The following is a 14,319-nucleotide window of genomic DNA, read 5'->3' on the forward strand; positions in this document are numbered from 1 at the left end:
TGATGTTGGAGTATGGCACATATGTTACCGAAGAGCTGGTGCAACGTGGAAACACTGGAGTGGGGGTCAGAAATTAGATCGATGCTCTTTCCATAAAATAGTTTCCACTTTAAGAACAGTGTTTTTAAAAGGAATATGTTCTTTCCTATGCAAAGAGGCAGTGTGGTCCTAGTTAGCAGTATGTTGGAAGCAAACTTTGGATAATGATGCCTAATTTTACTGACCGTTTTGAGTATTAAATGAGTCTATCTATGTATAATACTTGATCTAGAGGCCTAACACTGTGTAGATTCTCAATAACCTAACCTCTTTACATGAGTTGTTAAAGTTGAATATGAGTTTCTACTCACTTTTCAGGTTATCAAGCATTTGATGTGAAAGGAAACTGTTCTGTGGCAGACATGAAATGGCTGGGAAGTGGGAAACGCAGGGACATGATGTTCAAGGAGTGGACAGGTGATCCAGTGAGGAATTGGGCTATGGAACATGGAAATATTCTTAGAAAGTAATTACCTTATTTTTCTCCTTTTGTTGTGTTAACTGATTAGCTTAATCACCTCCAAATAATGAGAAATCAGTATACAAGTTCTACACCTTGGCAGAGGGCTTGGATCCCAAGACAGAGGAAGGTATTTGCAGATGATGGATGGAGAGGATATATACAGCAACCTTACTGAAGTAGCTGGGTCTTCCTTGCCTGTATGTCATACCATGATTCTTTAAATGTTTTATCCAGACTAAAGGATGCCAGGACTGATTTCCCAAACATTAGGATAATTCTACCACTTAGAGGAATGCAAGAAAGCTCCCCTGTCTTTGGTGATTTTTTTTTTTTTTTTAAGTAGAAGATGAGAAATAGCTTGTATGGAACAGAGAAGTCTTTGGACTGATACATATTCAACTAAAGATCTGAAAATCAATAATCTCAGGTTTTGAAAATGGAATGCTATTCTTATACCATATGTTTAATGTACATCTGCATAAGGTTAACAAAAATCCATTACCATCTCACTACTTAGTCTGAAATGGAAAACCTAGTGTTTTTAAGTGATCATAGATAATTCATTAAAGCGTAAGGCTCCTACATAATAATTATTGCTTGTCACTTTTGAATCAACAAATAGATATTATGATGGATCAGAGAACTTTTGATATATCCGTGTTAATTATGATTGTCTCATTAAATATAGAAAATGTTTGTTCTCACATTCCTTTGGCTGACACCTCCTCTTCCTTCAGGCGTCGGCATTACAAAATGTATTTCCCACTGCGCCTGCCCCTGCCTCTACCCATCCCTACCACCTTTGCCCTCCACCCTCTTCATATGAAAAGGTCTTCCTGCTTCACACCCATAGCACACTGACCATCAGTAGCACTGATCACAACTACAGTTGGTTAAATTTTGCGTAATAAATTTTCTAATGAAGATTTACCTCAGTATATTCTCTGCTTCAAGAAATAGTGATATTAGAAAAGGGCATATACAAACAACTCAATCTACTTTGCTGTATAAAAAGTTCACTTATTTACAGAAAATTTAAATATAATACGTATTAAGATTCTCTGAGCTCCCTACTAAATAACAGTAACCCCTCACATTTGCATAGTGCTTTATACAAGACACGTATATTATCCTCCTCAATTCTTCAGAGGTAGGTAGAATCTCATTTATTTTATGGATAAGAAACTGAGACTCAGAAAGGTTAAGTAAGTTCCACAAGATCATGGAGCCTAGTAATTTGCAAAATAAGGCCTCCAATCAAATCCTAGTTTTCTTTCTATACCCCAGCTGCAGCTTTTAGTAATGGTCTAGTTCAGCATACATATAAATATTTATAAACATTGTGTCATTGTTCTGAATGAGTATATCTTACTATTTTGACTGTTTTATGACAGTGGAGCTGCGTAGTAAAGTGAACATTTGCAGAAGTTTAATCTACAGCCATTTTATATTCCCTCTCCCTCTGCTTTGAGATTTTATCCTTTGCTAGCAACAACATTCTTCTGTAACAACAAATAAAGCAAGCATCTTCCTATTTGCCTTCAAATAAAACAGGTTTAGGGATTATTTGCTCTTTTCACATACTTAAACACACCTTGAGTTTCTTTTTATAGACTTTCCTTTCTCCTGACACTGTGAAATCCCAGTGCTGTTTCTTATTTGAATGTTTTATCATCTGACACCTAATAATAAAAAGTCATTGGCACAATAACAGAGTTTCATCTTTCTTAAAGTTTAAAAATGTTTAGAAATTATTTCATTTCTTAAATAAAAATTGCAGTAGAATTAAGTATTTCCCTAGAGAGATAAAGATTGAAATTTGAAAGTAAATTGCTACTAACTTTGAGCCAATTAAAAAACTTTCATGGAAATGATTTTTTTCACGTTCATTTTTTTTAACGTAGTGCTAAAACCAAGGAGTATCATATAAAACAGGCCCAAGGCACGTTTTATACCTAAGCTAAGAATTACTTTTGTGGCCTTTGACATATCAAGGAACTTTGCTATTATAATGCAAGCATAAGATGAAATTTATTCAACCTTTTGAAAGTTTAAACATAAAAAGTTTAACATAAAAAACTAAAAAGTTTAAACATAAAAAACAGTTATTGTCTGTGCAAGGACTCAAATTCTTTCACTCTCTTCTTTTTTGTTTGTTTGTTTTTATTTTTGAGATGGAGTCTCACTCTGTTGCCCAGGCTGAAGTGCAGTGGCGTGATCTCAACTCACTCCAACCTCTGCCTCCCGGGTTCAAGCAATTCTCTGCCTTAGCCTCCCGAGTAGCTGGGATTACAGGCACCCGCCACCATGCTTGGCTATTTTTTTTATTTTTAGTAGAGACGAGGTTTCACCATCTTGGCCAGGCTGGTCTTGAACTGACCTCATGATCCACCCTCCTCGGCCTCCCAAAGTGCTGGGATTACAGGTGCGAGCCACCACGCCCAGCTACTCTCCTCTTTCACACACAATTTCCAAAATCACAGCACAGATTGTCCAGAAAACATTTGTACTAATAGTTTTGTTTATGGAATTTGAGTTATTCCCCAAAGCACAAAATGTAAAAAAAAAAAAAAAAAAAAATTCTTTTATGTAAAGTCTAAGAGAACAGTAAAAATATATAATGTGGTAGCTGGTAAGGAAGAAACTGGTTATAATTTTAAAGCATAAAGCATAATGCTTGAAAAAGATTCATGGAAAAACTATAATTTTATCTAGTTAATATATTTACAAAGCAATATATTTATTTACTGATATTTTTAGTGGTCATCATATCGAAAATATATAGGGAAGGAGTATATAGGGAAGGAGTAAGTAAGGTTTTCCAAAAAGTTATGTGAAGGTATTCTTGTGTTCTCTAGATCAGTGCTTTTAGGAAATTTGTGTGATCTAAAGAACACAAAGAATACCTACACAGAACCACCTGCAGACTGGTGCCAGTCCACAAAATATCTGTTTGAGTATGCAAGAAGATAAATACAGAAATTGAGACTAAGCATTTAGGAAATTTATAGCAATCTGACATCTCTGCAACATCCAAAGTATATGATTTTTGTATTCTACAAAAGCTTAGCTCAGATCTATGATGGGTTAGAAAACAAATACTCAAAACAAACCAGCTCCTTCACCACAGATGGTATTTGAAGTTCTGATCAAGCTCATGGTCTGCAAACCTTTTCTCTAAAGGGTCAGATTGTAAATATAGGCTTTGTAGGCCATACTCAAAGTCCCTGCTACTCAGCTCTCCCATACCCAGCTGCAATAGACAATATATAAACAAATGAATCTTGCTGTGTTTCAGTTAAACTTTATGGACGTTGAAATTTGTATTTCATCTAATTTTTATGTTCTTAAAATGCTAATATTGTTTTGATTTTTTTCCCCCAACCATTTAAAACTGTGAAAACCATTCTTGGCTCTTGCAGGCCATATGAAAACAGGGAGTGGGCTGGATTTGGCCCTCAGGCCAAGTTTGCTGACCCCAAGCTAGATCAGCAGTCCAGCCATCGTCAGGAACAGATGCTGTTATTTCTTAGTCTCAGTGTTCCCGTCTGTCTCGGGATTTTAATTGCCACTTACTTTCACTCTGCAGTTTGGGTTATTATTCAAGAAATACCTTAGAGCACTCATAATGCTTAGAACATTATGTTTAATAAAATCCAGAAGGAAAATGTTCCAAGTATCTCACTGTGGGAATACATTTTAGGATTTACTATGACCTACTGGTTTACATGAACTTTGCTGAGAAAAAAAAAAGCATGGAGAAGATTGGGATGGAAGATGTCTTTATTGTGTGCATAAAAGTAGTAATAGGCTATTTTAATTTGTGGCCTGGAATGGGTAGTGATAGAGCATGAGTTGAAATCTTGCTTCACGATTACCCTCAAATGGAGAAGTAATCTGTTTCAATGGTAATCAAATGAAAAAAAGCTGTGAGTAGATTGTGTGAGCTTAGCCACCAAAATAGAGAATTTCTCAGATTCCCCCTCTGTCTCCAGTCCTTATTTTCTCCTACTGTTAACAGAAATTCAAACCCCAGCTGCTCCCATAGTTAACCAGCCATCATGACATCGTCGTCTTTCTGTTCTTAGCAATTTCCATCTGGCTTAGTAGAAGTGGTTCCTCACTACCTTGAGCATAGTCATTTTTTTTTTTTAATTTTTGTAGAAACGAGGTTTTACTGTGTTGCCCTGGCTGGTCCTGAACTCCTGGCCTCAAGCACTTCTCTCACCTCAGCCTCTCAGAGTGCTGGGATTACAGGCATGAGCCACCATGCCCAGGCCGCCACTTTAAACACTTGAATACTACATACTTTCACTACTTGATTGATCTTGCACATAATCATCAAATTACAACATTCATGTTTATGGTTTTACTTATTTGTTTTTCACATTTATGTAGTGCCTTTTTTTCTGCATCGCTTAACATTTGCCAACAAATATCTGCACGTGAACTAAGCAAGTCATTCTGTTAGCACAATGACCTTGAGCAAAGGCACTTTCCTTCTTCATATGCATTTGTTAGTCTTTAGTCCTAAGTTTTTGCTTTTGTTTAGTTTGTTTTTTCACTCTTCACATACGAGCAGTCTTTTGGAAAGAGTTACTTATAGTATTTCTAACTTGGAGAAACCTTTCATCAAGTTGAAAAAGTTCAGTGTTCTGAGCGATTATGATAGAATCTCCTGTCAGAATATATGTTCCCTTTTTGTTCTACTTCAAAATATAAGAGGTTAACTCTTGTAGGCATGCCACAGTATTTTTGGATTAAGTCAGGCCCTCCAAAAAAGTTAGAACTATGAAACAAACCAGTGTTTAAGAAGACACATCCTTGGAATATGAGCAAGCCCATTAATTCTGTATTTTGAGTAAAATGTGTTGTTTGATCTTATGCATGCTGTCTTCCATGTCATCATTTCAAATGATGAAGAAACTACATCTCCTAATATTTGAGAACAAACTGCAAAAGTTGGTCCCTTGATTGTATTATAAATCCATAAAAAGACCCATTTTTAAACACAGCAACTTTTTAGGCAACTTCCTGTTTTTCACTTGAAATAGAAGTCAAACTGTTATAAGTGCTGTCTTCATTATTCATATTTAATTACACAGTGGCTTATTCTTCATTATTTTAGTGTATTTGTGAACACTCTAGCTATTGAGTAGAATACTGGTTACAAAGCTAGTCTGTAAACAACATGAAATGAAGGGTGCTGACTCAGAAATTTAGAGTCCTCCACAATACCATATCCAATGGGAATTAAATCATTGTATTGTCTTGTGAGTCTTGAGGCTTATTTATCTAACTGATGTTTATCAAGCACCTTCCATGTGGCAGGCAGTATGTAGCTTTTATTTTATTTAGCAGTACCTTTTTTAAGATTATAAATTTTTTGTTGAATATTATTTGCAATCAGGGACACTTCTAAACTTAAGGAAAAACTTTACGACTAAAGTGCCAGCTCTCTTCAGAATGGCAGTGAAGGTAATGATTTGCGGTTATGTGTGTGTATGAGTTTGTTATTATAAAATCCTTCAGCTCCGGGCTATGTACATTTATGTTTCAGTAGCATGTCTCATTAAATCCTTTAGTGCAGTACTTCTCAGTGAAGTGAGTTCTGATCAATGTGAAGGAATGCTGAGTGGGCACAATTGTGACTCTTGTTCTGAATATTACGTGTGCTTCCAGAAAAGTATTTTAGCAAGTGTATGACCCCTGGTTAATGAAAAGTGTTAAAATATATCAAATAAACTGTCTTAATTGTTCTTTTAATAAAAATATATGTCCACTTGGAAATAATAATTTCACTATTTTAACGACTGTAGTTGTTTTGGAAATTTGTTAGATAAAGGCTCCAACAGCATAAACTAATAGTTTTATATTACCAGATTGCTTCCAGATTTCTCTTTTCTGTTCAGTGAATAAGAATAGGGTGTAGGATCAAATTTCTAATGATTTTCTCCAGGAGAACCACTGTTACGCAAATACCGAATTTATAACACTTCAAAATAGACATCAGGGCAAATTTTACAAGACCTATCAGTTCATTTTTATTGTTTGCTTCTGTAGGTAGTCATATAGAAGACCAAAAGAACCATAAAACACTGTTTTTACATACATGATGATAGGAGTTAGGTGGGGTAAAGTTTACTAATATTTGTTAAGGAACCTACTACTAAGTTCCAACTTTATTTTGGACACTTACATTTGTTTGTCATTATCTGTCCTCTGTTCCCAAATTGCCTTAATTTGTATATCATCATCTTACGTATTCACTGTCATTATCTCAAGTTTCCAAGGGTTTTTGCTATGTCACTATTTTTTACCTGTGTCTATTCTATTTCTTTTCTTTCTAATTTGTTTATTAGTTCTACAGTGTTATTGTTTAATTTATTGTTTCCTTCTGCAACCTCCCTTTTTATCTCATTTTTTTCCACTGGTGTCTCATTTAATTTCTATTTTCTTTAATCTTGTAGTGTAATGCACTCATGGAGATTTTTGGAGGAAGGTGGAGAGGGCTGTTTTCTTCTAAACTAGATTCTTGCTTCCTTCCCAGCCCTCCCCCTTTCTTTCATTTTTTTCTTTGCTCTGGGAGTCCTGCTTAGTTGTCATAGTCTTTTCTCTTTGTAAAACTTAAGTTGAATATGAACAACTCACTCAGGATCTTTTCTTCACTCTCTAATGTTGGTGAATTGTCCTTGTCTTGCTTTTTAACCTTCTCTAATTAGACCTCGAGGTCTCGTCCCAGAGCTGCATTCAGTTTGAGGAGTCGACCTGAAGACCCACATGCTGGAGATGAGGTAGAGTTAGTTGAGCTGGGCTGTGTGCTGGGATCCTACAATCCCAGTTGTTAGTAGGATCTTTGCTCTTCCTCACTAATTGTATTAAATGCCCTGCATCAGGGTTTGCTCTACATATTCACAGATATATCTCTGGAGGAGTGAGATACGGGGCTTTGGATTATTCCTCCAATTCAAGGAGGTGCTTGCAAGCCATTTGTTTGATTGGTTTTGGCTAAGAATGTCAGCCTCAGGTGTCTCCTTCCCTTGCCACACCCTATCTTTCCCCCAGCAAGTGTTTTTATCTGTTTCCAGCTAATGGAGAAAGGAGAAACCTGTATGCTTTTACCATGGCATTATTAATCCACAGACAGGGAAGGGAACCTCACCTGGGAATTTTCTGCCTTTAATTCTCCTTCTCTCCCAGCCCTCAACACACACACACACACACACACACACACACACACACCCTTATTTATTTTTCTCTTTGGCTAGACCTTTGTTTACTGTTTAAGATACAGTAAACTCTGATACAGACTAGCGAACCTCATGTTAGCACCAACTAAGATTTAACACAACTGGCAATTGGCTATCTCCTTCCCTTCATCCCAGCCCTTGTCCTTGTTTTATTAGCTCTACAACAATGAGATCCCACATACATGATTGAATTTGTTAGACTCCTACATACAGCTTTATAATAGAGTTTGGCTGTAATTAATTAGCTTTGCTTGATTATGACTCATTTCCCTTTTCTTCTCCTTTCCTCCCAGGCATAAAAAGCCAAAATGGTGAGTTCTGATTTGCTTTTCTGTGTCTGAGGAGATTCCTGTGATGGCAGGAAGAGCTTTTTACTATGGATGGATTTTTCCATCTCCTCCCTGGGCTGCCAAAATGCTAGCTTAGATCCATTTTCCCCAAATTGGGGGCTGTTAATGATAGTTTTCAGGATTTTGGCCACCTAACTTTCCCACCTCCAATGCAATCCCTTTTTACCTAAGAATCTTCTATTCATGGGCACCGCTTATACAGATTATGGTATGATGTTCTCCTTAACTTAGTTGGTCTCTGGTAACATTTTTGACTTTTTTTTCTTTTAACAGCGATTTTAAGTTTATTCCATTAGGGGAAAGATTCTATAATCTGGCTTTATTATGTCTTTTTTTTTTTTTTTTTTTTTTTCCTCTTGAGACCGAGTCTTGCTCTGTCGCCCAGACTGGAGTGCAGTGGTGTGATCTCAGCTCACTGCAACCTCCGCCTTCCAAGTACAAGCAGTTCTCCTGCCTCAGCCTCCTGGGGAGCTGGGATTACACTTGCATGCCACTACGCCTGGGTTTTGTATTTTTAGTACAGATGGGGCTTCGCCATGTTGGCCAGGCTGGTCTCAAACTCTTGACTTCAGGTGATCCACCTGCCTTGGCCTCCCAAAGTGCTAGAATTATAGGTGTGAGTGATGGTGCGCAGCCTATTATGTCATTTTAGCCCAAAAGTTCTGTGCTAGGCACTTCAGGTTTATGACTTTTAATCTTTACAGGCCTGCTCAATAAACCATAGTGATATGATCCCTCATTCATACATGAGGAAACTGAAGTTTGAAAGAGTGAGGGTTCCCAATGCCACACAGCTAAAGGGTGGAATATCAGGGTCAAATGCAGATGGATCTGTCTCCAAAGCCTGTGGTGTCTCCACTTCAGTGCTGCTGACTTGTGCTGCTGTCTGATGCTGGGTACCTCAGCAACCCTTCTAGGCTTTAGTTACTTCATCTACAAAATAAGGGGCCTGGCCTGCAAGGTCCTTCCCAGCTCTAAACTTCTATGTTTATGGTTAGTGGAATGAGAACACTACATTTTACTTTAACATAAATTTACTTGACTTTACATTTAATAGCAATGGCCATATATTTCAAGTTTAAATATATATTTACATATTTCTGCAGTCGGGAATTTTAGATTATATAAACCTTTTTGTTTTTGCAACTCATTTTTCAGGTGCTTTGGAATTTCACTGCTGTTCTTTTTAATGTATGGTGTTTGCAATTGTAAAGTTTGGAATTTTCATTCAAATGTGAATTTTTTTTTCTTACATTATTCTGTCTTGGTTTAACACTTCTCAGTGTGCTGAGAATGCCTGAGTTGGAGGTAGTTTGAGAAAGTGGAGCAAAGCAAAACTAAATAACTCGTTTGGAGGTTAAACCTTCACCCTTGACCTAAACAAACTGAGTTAACGAACCAAAGATTACATTATGGAGACTACAAACCCCTGCTTCTACAAGTTTATAATCTAAAAGATAAACTGTCTGATGTCAATGTACGTCTAAACCACTCAGTAAACATACCCAGTAAACGACAAACTTGTCCGTGTTCACAGTTGCAACGTAATAGTGATGTAGAAGCTAGGAGTACAGTGGAAATAACGATTGTCTGTTAGATCAGGAAGTACAGAACATGAAAGGCCACTGTGGACAGAATGGATCATCGTAGGAATAAGGTCACATGAGGCAGGACTTTGAAGATGGTTGAGTAGAGACGAGGAAGCTGACTCACATCTCTCTCAGCCACTCCAAGCTTAGTCCTTAGTCAAGTGCTGCTTAGCCCTCTGCCTACAAGAATGCAGCCTCCCTGATCTGTTGCCCAGGAATCAGTATTTGTTTTTCACTGCTTGCTTTCTAAATGTCAATTCCATCCCAAAGATGGGATCCTTAGAAGTATTGAACCTATATTGGCCTGTCTCTGCATAGTGTAACTTAATTGGGCTACTTCTAACCATGCTTTTCTCTATTTTGTTTATTTGGTATTCTTTGAGGACATTATATGTGCCAGACACTTTGCTAGGCCTTAGGTATATAGTGATGAGCAAAAGAAATAGTAATTAAGCTGATACATTTGTAGTGAATCAGAAAATTAGCAATTCTAGAAAAGCAGACAAATAATTAGCAAAGAAATCAAGGAAAAGGATAAGGTAGTAGGATAGAAAATAGCTGAGAGTGCAGTCGGGAGCTACTCAGTAGGTGATCAGGTTTGTTGTTTGTTTTTTTGTTTGTTTGTTTGTTTTTTGAGGCAGGGTCTCACTCTGCCACCCAGGCTGGAGTGCAGTGGCATGATCACAGCTTTCTGCAGCCTCAACCTCCCAGACTCAGGTGATCCTCCCACCTCAGCCTCCCCCATGCCACCACACTCAGCAAATTTTTTGTATTTTTTGTAGAGATGAAGTTTCACCGTGTTGCCCAGGATGGTCTCAAACTCCTGGGCTCAAACGATCCTCCTGCCTCGGCCTCCCAAAGTGCTGGGATTACAGGTGTGAACAACTGTGCCCGGCCAGGTCATTTCTTTATTTCATCCCTTTTCTCATATATTCCAAGTCTGTTGCTCAAGCTGTTTAACCACTCCCTTGTGGACTTTTTCTAAAGCCCCATATCTACGCTGTTTGTCTACAGAATTGATGATACTTTTAAACTCCTTTTAGTTAAAACCCAAGTATTTGTTCAAACCCTGTTGTGTTTTTGGCTCTGTGCCAGACATGGTGGTGTTTACCATGTAGTTCTAAGGCCCTGTAAGATCCCTAGAAGGATCTTAATTCATTTTCTATCCTTCACTTGCTGTGATTTTTATCTCCCATGCCCATATAACATGGGGTCCAGAGTTGAGATGAGTGTCTTTCTTGTTCCTTACTGCCACTTCCAGACCATTTATCTTGCAATTAAAATTTCCATTTCCTTTTAATTTTAAGCCATTGCACTATTCTACCTACTACTGTTCTGGACACATTTTATACAACTTCCTGTTGATTCTGACCATCATTCATAGAAACTTTTGAGCACTGGTTTGACACCTCTTCTTCCCATGGCTGTCTGTCATTCTTGGAAACTCCAGCTCTCAGGTAGAAAATTTATCCAGCTTTGGTTCTCTTAGTTCCTTGAGCACTTTCCTTCCAACAATCTTTCTTTCACTCTATCTCAGCCACCAACTCAGGCCATTCTCAACCAGACTTGGCCATTATAAGTAGCTGTACCACCTGTGAAACCTCATCTTTAAGCACTATCTTTGACAATTCCTGTCTTTTCAACTCACTTACTCCATACCTGCATCAGAAAAATTGAACATGACAGAAGGAAAAACCAGCAATACTACTCCTGACTGGCTTATTAAATTGATGACCATAAGGCTCAAGGGGCCCCAAATTTTCTAGTAATCTTAGCTGGTCACTTCTCTGGGAAGGACTCATTCATAGTTTCTCCTCCTCTCTCAAACCTTCAATATCCCTTCCACCTTCTCAATGGATGACCTCACTCCCTGTTTCCCTGAGAAAATAAAAATCATCAAAACAAAAAATCTACTAACCTTTTACACACACTTTCTTACCATATCCTTTTTCCTTTCACCTACTGAAGTTACATTTTCTTTCTGGCATCATCACTTTGTTCTTCTCTCTAGTGAATTATTCCAATCAGGATACAGAGTGTTAAAATTATATACATAGCCCATTAAAATCTTTTAAAAATCCCTTCTTATCTTCCCCAACACCCCTGCCCACTCCCCACCGACCAGCCCTCCTCCAGCAAGTTTCTTTCTTGGCTCTGCAAGCACACACTTATCGTAAAGCTCCTAGAGAGAACATTTATTGTCTCTTTGTTGCCTCCATTTCCTCCCCTCCCATTTTCCCTCTTGATGTCATGCCAATCAGTTCTCTCATGACTCAACTACTACGCAATCCACAGCGGATCCATCCCTCCTTCCTGAAGCACTTTCATCACTGGTGGCTACTTATCACACACATGTCCTGACTTCTAAATAGTGGAATGCAGGCCTCATTTTTTTTTTAATCTCTTCTCCACCTACACTCATATCCTAGGTCATCTCACCTTTCCCATGGTTGTTTTGTTTTGTTTTGTTTGAGATGGAGTCTCGCTCTGTCACCCAGGCTGGAGTGCAGTGGCGCGATCTCGGTTCACTGCAACCTCCACCTCCTGAGTTCAAGCGATTCTCCTGACTCAGCCTCCGGAGTAGCTGGGATTACAGGCACATGCCACCATGCCCAGCTAATTTTTGTATTTTTAGTAGAGACAGGGTTTCACCATGTTGGCCGGGATGGTCTCGATCTCTTGACCTCATGATCCACCTGCCTTGGCCTCCCAAAATGCTGGGATTACAGGCATGAGCCACCGCGCCTGGTCCTTGGTCCATGGTTTTAAATACACCAATGATGCCTATAAACTGATGAGTCCTACATTTAAATCTCTAGCCAAAGCTCTCAACCGATTTCTAGATTATTCCTGTGCTTCCACAGCTTCTAGTGCCACTGGTATGTCTGATGCCATCTTACATTTAAGGTCAAAAGATTCCTGAAGCCCCCACACAACTCAAACCCAACTTCTCCCCCATTGTTTTCCATCTCAGTCAAAGTAGCATCCTTCCCTCTCTTCCCCACCCACCCCACAATTTACCTAGTTCCCTGGCCCCAGTTTCTCTCAGTGCCCACATGAGCAAGACCAGTTGGCTTTATCTTCAAAATATATCCTGAACCTACAGTATTACCACCCTAGTCCAAGCAACCTGCAACCATTCCTCTCTGGATTCTTGTAACTGCTTCCTACCTGGCATCTCTGCTTCCATTCTTGCCCCTGCCCGCCCCATACTCTTTACATGGATTTTTTAAATAGATAAATCAGACTGTGCCACTTCCCTTCCCAGAGCCCTGCGGTGGTTTCTTATCATGAAAATAAATAGCTCTCCTGATCCAGGCCTTGCTTAGCTTTCTGACTTCCTTTTCTAATGCTGGAGACAGTTAGAGGTGAGCACCCTGTAGAGAGGTGGGCCCTCTATTAGGTGGAGGGGAGGGGAGGAAAGGGGGGAATGGAGGGAAGAAAGCGAGAAAACACCAACAACTCAAAGAAGAATCACCACATAAACAACTGTGCCCACCAGGAACATGCATCTTGCCTGCTGTTATCTAATAGTTGAGATGTGAAGTGGACTGGCAAATTTGTGGGTTCTGGTTATGGAGAACTGACCTAGGTTGATATTCATTCTGCCAGAGCCACTGGAATTTGTAGTTTCTGAAAAGACTTGTGTTATTTGGCAAAACCAGAATTGGGCATCATTTATCTTCATGTACTTAGCCAAAGCCCTAGAAAAACTTTTTTGATTCTTAAGAAAATGATCTAAACCCAATAATCCTTGCTTCATTTATTTTTAACGACAGGCCCATTCTGTAGAGTTTTTCTGTATGAACTTACCTGACCTCCTGTAAAAAGAAAGATCTACCTTGGATATAGAAATTTATTTATTATCTGTTTCATTCTGTTCTTTTCTGAGAACAGCAAGTTTTCCACGTAGTTCTGTATACATAATCCTTTTTTTAAAGGATTGCAGGCACATTTTATTGTGAATTTGGCCATGGTTTAATGATGTATAATGTTGGATTTCTTCATATCTTAAATATTAAAAAAGCTTATACAGAAGTAAAGGGAAAGGGAAAGAAGGAGAAAAGTAGAAGAAAAGAATGACTAATGCTTTGGTTTAACAAATAACATTGTGAAATAAACCATTGATATTTTGTAAGGTAAAAATCTTTCAAATCTACTCATTATTATAATAATAAGTAATAAAATACTCATCTCACAGGCAGTTCAAAGGAACCCCATTGACTAAACTCGGTAATTCATTGGTAAGCTTTAATGGACAATATAATAAATATTTTTCTTGTAAAAGCTTGACCTAGTACAATTTTCGGTGAAACAGTTTGCTTTTACAGAATAATAAAACTACAAAGACATTTTGAGAATTAAGTCAGCTGCATGATGTGATCATTAAGCTATTTGCTATAAAATGTACATTCAAATTATTAGAAGTTCAAAAGAATTGATGACACATTAGAAATGTATTTTCTGTTTTTCATATGAAACATAAAAGCTCTAGAAGTTATGGGCATAAGTGAAGTATGCATGTTTCCTTCTCTCCCTTCTTAAAAAATCCATAATTGTTCTCTGTTTAAGCATAGAAAAATGCCATGTGACTTTTATTTCTCCAGAAAATTAGGAATAACCTGTGG

General features: G+C 38.0%; 1 protein-coding gene and 1 non-coding gene across 4 annotated transcripts in view; both read left to right on the forward strand.

The window, feature by feature from the left end:
* Positions 1–14,319, forward strand: part of ARL15 (ADP ribosylation factor like GTPase 15) — a 429,148-nt gene that overhangs the window by 358,286 nt on the left and 56,543 nt on the right. The window lies entirely within an intron of this gene.
* MIR581 (microRNA mir-581) lies at positions 3,332–3,426 on the forward strand. Its single transcript, NR_035921.1, has one exon. It is a non-coding gene; the product is annotated as a microRNA mir-581 (primary transcript).

Source organism: Pan troglodytes, chromosome 4 (genome assembly GCF_028858775.2).
Source record: "Pan troglodytes isolate AG18354 chromosome 4, NHGRI_mPanTro3-v2.0_pri, whole genome shotgun sequence".
Taxonomy (NCBI): domain Eukaryota; kingdom Metazoa; phylum Chordata; class Mammalia; order Primates; family Hominidae; genus Pan; species Pan troglodytes.